The sequence below is a fragment of the Chiloscyllium plagiosum genome, unplaced genomic scaffold (assembly GCF_037043375.1).
Source record: "Chiloscyllium plagiosum isolate Xiang-an unplaced genomic scaffold, Cpla_swu_hap1 HiC_scaffold_36, whole genome shotgun sequence".
Lineage (NCBI taxonomy): Eukaryota > Metazoa > Chordata > Chondrichthyes > Orectolobiformes > Hemiscylliidae > Chiloscyllium > Chiloscyllium plagiosum.
In genome coordinates this window covers 25,098,648-25,110,799 of record NW_028270174.1, presented here as the reverse complement: position 1 = coordinate 25,110,799, position 12,152 = coordinate 25,098,648, and the positions used below count along the sequence as shown (strand labels likewise).

The following is a 12,152-nucleotide window of genomic DNA, read 5'->3' as shown; positions in this document are numbered from 1 at the left end:
CTGCAAAATGTAAACAAGAATATTCAAACACTTGTGGCAACAGGAAATTAAACATTAAATCTAATAAATTAAACATTAAATCCTTTTAAATGTTTGATTTTTAATCCAACAATGAATGCTGCCTCTTCCAAATCAGAGAGAGGAGAGGTAGAGAAATGTGCAAAAATCAAAGTAGTGTTTGTACTGATCTCAATATCGATTCTCCTGCTCCTCAGATGCTGGCTGACTTGCTGCGCTTTTCCAGCTTCACATTTTTTGACCCTGATCTCCAGCACCTGCAGTCCTCACTTCCTTCTTGTATGAGATCAACCAGACGAACCTCATAGAATATGAGTTCCATGATTAGACCAGATTAACAGCCCCAATCAGGGATCCCTGGCTAACATATATCGGAGTGTCAGAGGTTCTGCCCTCGCTAAGAGCTGGCTCTGACGGAGCTGAATCAGTGCCAAGGGCTCTTCTCCTGTAAATATAGGGTGCTTGGTGATGGGACACCAGCCTCTGCCGAGTTAATTCAGTGTTGAGTGAAAAGATTTCTGGAATTAAGTTAATTAATGACAACTATTATGACCTCAGTTCATATTATTATTGGATAAGTCTGGTCCCAGACTGAAATCAGGCTTTGTAGAACAGTTTCTTTTTGTTTTTCTTTGTAATAATGTGGTATCTCACTGAATTATAAGCATTCAATGTGATAGATTTGGTTTTAACAATAAAACAGAAGGCTACTGCACAAAATAAATGAAGGTGAAATAGAATAAACAAAACTATTTACATATACAAGACTAACGATTTTGAAAACCACAGTAAACTATAATCCTATTAACCCACACTGTACTTTTACAGTATTCATGTCAGATATTCCTACACACACACACACTCTCACATGCACACGGACACAGATACACACAGACACCCACACAGACACCCACACACACCCTTATAGACACACATACTCCCACACATGCACCCCCTCACAGACTAAAGACACTCTGCACTCACTACACACACACACACACTTTCTCACACTCACAACCCCCACCCCAGACAGACACACACACAGACAGACAAAGACCCACATGCACACATATATATTGTGTGTGGTGAATTTTTTTTTGGTACTTTCAGAGTTACATTGCACTTTGCTCAAAAACCACATACATTCATGTAGAACTCTGAGCTCAAAAACTGCATGAATTTATGTAAAACTCTGTTATCTCACTTTTTAGATTGGAATCAATCTAAACATCAGGTCACAGACAGAGAACACAGGGGGCTAACACCTTCAACATATTGTCTAGCTATCACCATTGTTAACAGCTAACCCAAGAATGCAACTTAAAAAAAAGGGTTTTGTGATTTACATATGGAAGAAGTGAAACTATCACTGTATTCTAACAGATGAAAGGCTTAACAGACAATCAGTTCTTCAATGTATAATTTCAGTTACATCACACTGCAAATTTTTGCTATAAATTCTGCGTTACGATCGAGCCCTCCACAATCACCTGATGAAGGAGCGTCGCTCCGAAAACTAGTGTGCTTCCAATTAAACCTGTTGGACTATAACCTGGTGTTGTGTGATTTTTAACTTTGTACACCCCAGTCCAACACCGGCATCTCTGAATCATGACTACTATCGACACCACTAACTGCCGGCTTAAAGTGGAGAGGATCTCCAAGAAGATCGCACATATCGACACAGACATCAAGTTTCTACAGGAATGCAGGCAAGCAGGAAAGATCCCGAAAGGATTACGGATCACGAACCCACTTAGGTCGACCTACAACACAGACAACGCAGAGAGTCTTTGCCACCGCCCCTCTCGTAAACTTCTCAATCATCTCATGCACCAACTCTACAGCAAGCGCCACAACCTTAAAATTCAGATGGAGTCCACACTCACAGCCTGCACACAGGATACATCAGTACAATTACGTGACATCGCCAAACAGACAAGGTAACAGAACTACACCACGTACATGCACGCCAAGAACAAAAAACTGGAGAAACTTGGCATTCTCACCAGTAATAGCAAAGCCCGCCCTGGAACCACAGTAGACAACATTATCACTGCGGGGAAGTCTATTGTCAACTTATCGGACCACACCCTTCGACCGGAAGCGATTGAAGTCCTGAGGAGGGGTCTCAACTTCTGCCCCACCACCAAAATGGACACGTTGGTTCTGGCAGCAGACACAGAGGAGTTCATCAGACGAATGAGACTCCGGGAATTCTTTCAAGGTGCCGGCAGTGATCCCACTGAGCCCACTGATGAACTAGAACAGTCAGCACAGGGATCTGTAGAGGAGCGACCAAAGAAGGTGTCAACATGGACCCCACCGGAGGGCCGCTGCCCTGCGCTTGTCATGTATGCTCAAACTGTCAGGAAATATATAAATGCCAGATTCATCAGCCGTACCCATAAGGTAGAGCAAAACATCACCCGTTCCCAACGCAATGCCATCCAGGCTCTCAAAACCAATCACAACATTGTCATCAAACCAGCAGATAAAGGAGGAGCCGTTGTCATTCAGAACAGAATAGATTACTGCAAGGAAGTGTACCGACAACTGAACAACCAGGAACACTACAGGCAACTACCAGCTGATCCGACCAAAGAACATATCCGAGAATTAAACACACTGATCAGAACTTTGGATCCAGTCCTTCAGAGTTCCCTACGCGCCCTCATCCCACGTACTTCTCGTGTAGGCAACTTCTACTGCCTTCCAAAGGTACACAAAACCAACACACCGGGACGTCCCATCGTGTCGGGAAATGGGATCCTATGTGAGAATCTCTCTGGCTATGTGGAAGGCATCTTGAAACCTATTGTACAGGGGATCTCCAGCTTCTGTCGTGACACTATGGATTTCTTACAGAAACTCAGCACCCATGGACCAGTCGAACCGGGAACATTCCTCGTCACAATGGATGTTTCCGCACTCTACACCAGCATCCCCCACAATGATGGCATCGCGGCAACAGCCTCAGTACTCAACACCAACAACTGCCAGTCTCCAAACACCATCCTACAACTCATCCGCTTTATCCTCGATCATAATGTCTTCACCTTTGACAACCAGCTCTTCATCCAGACACATGGAACAGCCATAAGGGCCAAATTTACACCCCAATATGCCAACATTTTTATGCACAGGTTCAAACAAGATTTCTTCTCTATGCAGGATCTCCAACCGACATTGTACACCAGGTACATTGATGACATTTTCTTCCTCTGGACCCATGGCGAGTAGTCACTGATAAAACTACACAGTGACATCAACAAGTTTCATCCCACCATCAAACTCACCATGGACTACTCTCGACTGTCTGTCTCATTCTTGGACACGTGCGTCTCCATCAAGGACGGACACCTCAGCACTACACTCTACCGCAAACCCACAGACAACCTCACAATGCTACACTTCTCCAGCTTCCACCCAAAACATATTAAAACAGCCATTCCCTATGGACAAGCCCTATGCATACACTGGATCTGCTCAGATGAGGAGGAACGCGACGGACACCTGGAAGTACTCAAGGATGCCCTCACAAGAGCGGGGTACAATGTTCAACTCATCGACCGCCAGTTCCGACATGTCACAGCAAGGAACCGTAATGACCTCCTCAGGAGACAGACACGGGCTGCAATTGACAGGGTACCCTTCGTTGTTCAGTACTTCCCAGGGGCTGAAAAATTACGTCATGTTCTTCGTGACCTGCAACACATTATCAATGAGGATGAGCACCTCACCAAGACCTTCCCCACACCTCCACTACTTGCCTTTAAACAACCGCCAAACCTCAAACAGATCATTGTTCGTAGCAAACTGCCCGGCTCTCAGGACAACTCCATACAACCCTGTCACGGTGGACGCTGCCAAACATGTCAGATTGTGGACATAGATACCACTATTATGTGTGGGAACACCAGTGTACATGGCAGGTACTCATTGACTCAGCCAACATTGTCTATCTTATACGTTGCAGGCAGGGATGCCCGGAGGCATGGTACATTGGGGAAACTGAGCAAAGGCTACGAAAACGGATGAATGGGCACCGCACAACAATCAACAGACAGGAGCGTTCCCTCCCAGTTGGGGAACACTTCAGTGGTCCAGGACATTCAGCCTCAGACCTTCAGGTGACCATCCTCCAAGGTGGACTTCGGGACAGGCAGCAGAGGAAAGTGGCCGAGCAGAGGCTGATAGCTAAGTTCGATACCCATAGGGAGGGCCTCAACCGGGATCTTGGGTTCATGTCACATTACAGGTGATCACCATTGCACTACACACACACATACAGATATTCCTACACACACACACACACTCACATGCACACGGACATAGATACACACAGATGTGCACACAGACACCCACACACACTCTTATAGACACACATACTCCCACACATGCACCCCCTCACAGACTTAAGACACTCTGCATTCATGACACACACACACACACACACACACTTTCTCACACTCACAACCCCCACCCCAGACAGACACACACACACAGACAGACAAAGACCCACATGCACACATATATATTGTGTGTGGTGAATTTTTTTTTGGTACTTTCAGAGTTACATTGCACTTTGCTGAAAAACCACATACATTCATGTAGAACTCTGAGCTCAAAAACTGCATGAATTTATGTAAAACTCTGTTATCTCACTTTTTAGATTGGAATCAATCTAAACATCAGGTCATAGACAGAGAACACAGGGGGCTAACACCTTCAACATATTGTCTCGCTATCACCATTGTTAACAGCTAACCCGAGAATGCAACTTTAAAAAAAAGGGTTTTGTGATTTACACATGAAAGAAGTGAAACTATCACTGTATTCTAACAGATGAAAGGCTTAACAGACAATCAATCCTTCAATGAATAATTTCAGTTACATCACACTGCAAATTTTTGCTATAAATTCTGTGTTACGATCGAGCCCTCCACAATCACCTGATGAAGGAGCAGCGCTCCGAAAGCTAGTGTGCTTCCAATTAAACCTGTTGGACTATAACCTGGTGTTGTGTGATTTTTAACTTTGTACACCCCAGTCCAACACCAGCATCTCCAAATCATGTCAGAAGGAATTCCCTTCTCCAAAACATCTAAACATCCCCCAAATGAAAACAAAATGCTATAACACACCAGGAGCTCTCTTTTTCTCACTGTGTTTAAAAGAAACCACCACAAATGCCTACAATGTAATCATTAAATCCCTTCAGGCACACATTTAAAAAGCTACATGCTGCTATCTTAAATCAAAGTGCTAAAACAAAAGATGTTAAAATATAGACCTTACAGTTTTAGAATTAGCTTTATTGTACTCAAACAAATGGTGAAAAGTTTACAAGTCACCACTTGTAAAGAATCTCAAGTTCATATTCATAGGGGCGGGGGAAATTGGAAAAAGAAATAAAAACTCCAGCATTATAGATCATTGAAATAGATTGTAAAAATAAACAAATAAAAGGTTCAGATTAATAGATAAACTAATCAGATTCTGCTTTCATGTGTGCTTCTTCAATGTGAATTGGCTTTAATGCGATTGAAGAATTTAGACTGTTATTTATAGAAGGCAGACTTCCTTACCTGTATTGGAAAGAACACAATTCCAGCCCCATTAGTTTAAATGGTATGCGCCATTTTCTTATAATGCGAGATCGGATGAGAACTATCACATTATGTCAGAGCCAACAATACATTAAACGTTATTCATGGATTGAAAGCTTGTGTTTCTTTTATCTCAGTATTATCTTTAATACAGAAGCAGAAGCCATGTTTCAAAATTTTGTTTTTAAGCTTAGTCAGTATTACAGCCTGAGCTATATTGGAGTTCATCGAGCAACTACACAATAAAAGTTTTGATGTGAGGTTGTGTTCTTAAAGGTGATACCTGAACTCAGTTGACTTTTTTAATCACCACAGCAGGAGATTGCAGTTTCTCATTTTCTGATTCATTACTTCACTCAGTCATTTTTATCAATACGGTTTCCAAATAAAACATTTAAAGCAAGACCCTGACAGCTTGGATACATTAAACACTTTTTGCATTGCATCAAAGGCTGGATTGCATAAGAAATGATGTTAGGTTAATATTTTCCTGCCAGTTCATAGATCTGTCTTCTTTGAATAGTAATACTTTAAGGGCTTTTGCTCTCCAGGTGACAAGTACATCTCCCAAATGATCATTTGTAATGCATGAAGAATGAGTGTAGGCTGACAATGTAGGAATTGGGATCAGTGCACAGATACCACAGGACTTTTAGATGTGCACATTCATGTCACATCACATGGAAAGCAATAAGCTTCCTGACGTGTCTTGGAACAACCCATTTGGAACATGCTTACCATTGCGTAACTCTAATTAGCTAATATTGGGTGAACCATGAATTGTACCTAGTGCTTTCTTGCCTATACATCTTAGCTATCTGTTGCCTTTCAGAACTCTGTATTGAAGGAGAGCAAGCACTTAAAATGAAGTGATCCCTGCTTTTAAGATGAGTTTTCATTTTAAAGTCATAATTAGATATATTGTCCTATTTTCCTCATTAGAATGAAGCAGTTAATGTCGAAAAAGCTTCATCCGACCCTTTAATAAACAAGGTCTATTAGGTGAGAATTGTGTTAGTGTGCTCTCATTGTTTGTGATCACTCAGAAACTAAGTAGCTGCTTTCAGCTGTGCTCTGGGAGCCTACTTAACCTGGTATGCAAGAGGTCTTTGTTTGATGTTGCCTTGGAGATGAAAGGTCATTGTTTCGCGCAGAACCAATGAATTGAAGCCAGCATATGAGCAGGGATATCTTGTGCCAATGGTACAGAGATTTGCTGAGAGTACACCTGGAGTATTTTGTACACTGTTTTCTGGACTGATGTAGGAAGAGAGACAGCATCAGTTAAGTCTATATTCACTGGAGTTTAGAAAAATGGCAGTTGAGGGGAGCAGGGAAATCCCTTAGAAACTTGTAAATTTCTAATAGGACTAGACAGGGTAATACCGAACAGATTTCTTCACGCAAAGCATGGTGAACCAGTGGATTCTTTACCACAGAAAGTGTAATGGTCTCAAGAAGGAATTGGATATAGTTTTTCAAGTTAAAGGAGTCAAAAGGTATGGCTTGAAAGCAGTAATAGAGCACAGAGCAGGAGTTTCAGCCATTATCATATTGAATGGCAGGTTAGGCTTGAAGAGCTGAATGGCGCATTCCTGTCTTTTATTGAACATCTGCACAAAGGATTGTTAAATGGTTGATTACTCCTAACCCAGTGTGTGTCATTATTAAGGAAGCTCCTTGACGTTTTGGTGTCTATAGCATTTGACTTAACACACAGTCTCAACAGTGACCACTGCTTAATAACAAAGTCATTGTGGAAGATTTTGAGCATCACTTAACAGATCACTTACCAGCAATCAGCACTTACGTCATACCTAGCACACAGGAAAATGGCTATGGATGTCATGGGTGGAGGCCAATCATCCCAGGCAGCAGGACATTGCTGTAGGAGTTCCTCAATGTATTGTCCTAGGGCCAACCATCTTTAATCACTTCCTCCTGCCATGCGATTAGGATCAGAAATGTTTGCCAGTGATTGCTGAAGACTCAGTACCAAATGCTCAGCTATAGAAACAGTTCATACTAACCTGCAGCAAAGTCTGGACAACATTCAGACTTTGGTTGAGAAGTGGTGAGCACCATTTACACCACACAGCTGTGGCTATTCACAAGACAGAACCGAACCATGTTCTTTTGACATTTATTGCAATTATGACTAGCCTCCACCATCAATATTGTAATGGTTAACATTCACCAAAAACTTGATTGGATAAACCCCAGAGAATTCAGAAGATATTTTCTGATGAATAACTCACCTCTTAACTATCCAAAGCTTTCCAACATCTGAAAAGTACAAGTCAAGAATGTGATGAAGCAATCTGCACCTACCAGGATGAGTTCACAGAATTTTAGAATTTCACAGACAGAGGGAAGCCACTTAACACATTGTGTCTGTCTCACCTCCCAAAAGAGTCATCCAGCCTGGTCTTCGCAGCCCTCTAAATTTATCATTATCAAATATATATCCAACTCTCTTTGAACCTCCTATTGAATCCACCTCCACTGCTCTCCGAGGAATGAAGTTTCTTCTCACCTCACTCCTACCTCTCTTGCTGACAATTAAGGTCCTTAGTTACTGATATATCACCTAGTGGAAACAGAATATCCTTCTTCTCCTGTTAATTTTTTTCATAATTTTGAACACCTCAGTAAGATTACCTCGTAATCTTCTCTGTTTGAAGGAGAATAAATCCAATTTCTCTAAATATTTCCTGGTACCTAAAATTCCTCATTCTTGGCATAATTTTATTAAGTCTCCTTTACACTCTCTCCAAGGCTTTGATATCCTCCCCTAAATAAGATACCCAGAACTGAACACAATATGATCTGACCAATGATTTGCAGAGATGACACATTCCTACATTGCTTTTCTACTATACACCTCTATTTATTAACCCAAGGATATTATATGCCTTCTTGACAACCATTTTACCTTACCTGGCTATCTTCAGAGAATTATGTACTTGACCCTGAAGTCCCTCTGCTCCTGTACTCCCCCAGAGTTATACCATTGAGGCTGTACTATCCTCTGCATGTTTCTTCTACCAAAATGCAACACCTCACATTTCTCTGCATCAAAAACCATCTGCCAGGTGTCTGGCCATTTGGCCAACTTGTCAATGTCCCTCTGAAGCCACTCGGCATCATCCTTACAATTTACTATTTTCCCTAACTTACTCTCATCCGCTAATTTTGAAATGTTGCCCTCCACATCCACTAAATTGCTTTTATAAATCAAAAAATCAAGGCGAACACCACTTGCAACTTGCCTCCAGTCTGTAAAATACCCATCTATACTTTTCCTCTATCCCTATGTCATATCTTTTAGCCAACTTCTCAACCACGCTGCTAAAGATCCATCAAGCCCAAACTTTTCTAATTGTCTAACCAACCTGCCATGCTTTCTAAATATAAATTATCCACACCACTACCCTCATCCACTGCCTGTTTCACTTTGTCAAAGAACTCAATTGAATTTGTCTGGCATGACCTGCCCTTGCCAAAACCATATTGACTGTCAAGTATTAACTTATTTTTCTCCAAATGTATATTTATCTTATCCTGTATTATGGCATCCATCAGTCTTCCCAAAATTGATGGCAAGCTGAAAGGTTTATAGTCCTGTATTATCCTTTGCTGCTTTCTTAAAAAAGCAGTGTCATATGTACAATCCTTCAGTTCCCTGGGACTAATACGGTGTTCAGAGATGCCTGGAAAATTTCTGTCCATGGCTCCACAATTTGCTCCTTTACCTCTCTCAGAAACTTATGATGCATCCCATCCGGGCCTGGCAACTTCTCTACCTGGAGAGCTGCCAACCATTTTAGCACCTTTTCTTTACCTATCATTATACTGCTCAGTTGCTCAATGCTCACGTTTTCAACTGGACCATTACCGTCATTATCTAAATAAAAGCAAATTACTGCAGATGCTGAAATCTGAAACCAAAAGAGAAAATGCTGGAAAATCTCAGCAGGTCTGGCAAAATCTGTAAGGAGAGAAAAGAGCTGACGTTTTGAGTCTAACTGACTCTTTGTGAAAGCTTTGATAAAGGGTCAGTTAGACTCGAAATGTCAGCTCTTTTCTCTCATTACAGATGCTGCCAGACCTGCTGAGATTTTCCAGCATTTTCTCTTTTACCATCATTATCTAGTTTGGTAAAGGCAGAACCCCTTTGATTTAATGAGCACCTTAGCCTGCTTGTTCCTATCTGCATTCCATCTGTCACTAATATTTTTCTACTAATATATTTTAAGAAAACTTTATTATTTGTTTTAGTGTGGCCTGCCATCCTATCCTCATGAGTCCTCTTAGCCTTTTTTATTTCAGTTTTAGATGTTCTCCTGCATTTGAGATACCATTTCTGATTTCTATTGCTATTATTATTCCAGTATGCATCACATGCCTTTATTTTCTTCCTTATTTTCTCATCAATGTTCTTTATCATCCAAGATACTCCAGTTTTGTCCATATTTATTTTTCTAGCCTTCCTGTAGCATTTATATCCTGGAACATTAGGCTGCCAGTCCTGTCCATCCCTGAACCACATCTCTATGATTGCCATGATATCTCAGTCCCATGTTCCTAATCATGCCGTGAGTTCATCTGCCTTCCCTGTTATGCCTCTTGCATTGAAATAAATGCAATTTAATTTATCTGTTCTACCTCATTCTCTGCTTTGTTTCTGCCCGCCCTGTCTATTTGACTTACTCCCAACTGTACCAGTCTCAGACTGATCTATCTCTCTGGGTTCTAACCCCCACCTGACTAGTTCCAATGCTCCCAAGCAGATGTAGCAAATCTCCCTGCCAGTATATTAGTCCCCTTCAAATTCCGGTGCAATCCATCCTTCTTATATAGGTCACTTCTATCCTAGAGGAGATTCCAATGATCCAAAAATGTGAACCCTACTCTCCTGCACCAGCCCCTCAGCCACACATTCATCTGCTCTATCCTCCTATTCCTGACCTCACTAGTTCATAGCACTGGGAGTAATCCAAATATTACTACTGTCAAGGACCTCCTTTTAAAATTTCTGCCTAACTTTCTATGTTCTCCCTTCAGAATCTCATTCTTTTCCCTTCCTTTCTTGTTAGTTCCAATGTGTACAATGACATCCTACTGTGCCGTTTCCCCTTTGAAATCAGTCTGCACCCTCTCTGAGACATCCTTGATTCTGGCACCAAGAGGCAATACACCATTCCGATTTCTTGCAGTCGGTCACAGAAACATTTGTCTGTGCCTCTGACTAGAGAGTCCCGTATCACAATCGATCGCTTGGAACCTGACATACCCTGCATTACATTGGAGCTTGTCACAATACCAGAAACTTGGCTGTTCATGCTACATTCCCCTGAGAGTCCATCACTCTCCTTAATTTTACAAAACAGCATTGTTGTTTGAGATGGGGATAGCCACAGGAGACACCTGCATTACCCGCCTCCCTCTCCTATGTTTTGTGAAGGTAACCCATCCACCTGACTGTATCTGTGGTTTTTCTCCCTTCCTATAACTATCATCCATCACACCTCCTAGCTCCTGTAAATTCCTCATTGCCACTGTCATTCCAACTGTCGCTCCAACATTCCATATGATCTGATAGGATTCGCAACCAAACACACTTGCTGCAAACATAATTATCAGTAACATGGAAATTCTCCCTCACCTCCCACATCCATCAGGAAGAGCACATCATTCTACTAAAGGCCATCTTTGCACCATAACAATCTACAGACCCAGAAAGTAACACAGTTTTATTGCTCTAAAAATCACTGCTCCAGGCTAACTTAGTATATATATTTCATATTTTTAAAATTTGATCAAAAGACATCTCAATAAAAAGAAGCCTCTCTACTCACTATTGTTGATTTCCAAAAAAACCCAGCAAAGTTATACTTAAAACTGTGCACTTAGCTGCTCCCATGTTGTGAGTTCTCCCTGACAGATTCCTCTGAGGTCAACTGTGAATTTCGCTGTTTGTTAATTTTCCTGAGATGCACTTGATGTCCCGACATACTTGAACTCAAACAGCAAAGACAGTAGCTGTGCAGATTCACTGCTGTAGGACAGCAGTGTAAGTTTCTATCGCGTTTGATTCACTGACCATGTAGCCTCTGCCTTCGTCTCTCTCTTCCTCCTTTTTGAAGTGACATTGTTTTGATTTATTTTTTCCCAAAGTTCCAAAACAACGCAACAGCTTATATAACAGTAATTACTACTCCTGGAATTTGAGCTCCAACATCTAACATACCTCAAAAAAGGAGAATCTCTTATAGTCACAATTATTGCCCATCCTCTATCTTGGATTACCCAGAATCCTGACTGTGTTTAGGTAACTTTCTGCTTCCCTATACAGAGTATCTAAAGCTCAGATTTGATTGATATATTGATTAGTTTTAGATTAGATTAGATTACAGTGTGGAAACAGGCCCTTCGGCCCAACAAGTCCACACCGACCCGCCGAAGCGAAACCCACCCATACCCCTACATTTACCCCTTATCTAACACTACGGGCAATTT

The 12,152-nt window shown here is 41.6% G+C and overlaps 1 pseudogene; it reads left to right on the top strand.

The window, feature by feature from the left end:
- The first annotated feature begins 1,393 nt into the window (after window positions 1-1,393).
- The window catches only part of LOC148139913 (uncharacterized), a 72,042-nt pseudogene continuing 61,283 nt past the window's right edge, over window positions 1,394-12,152 (top strand).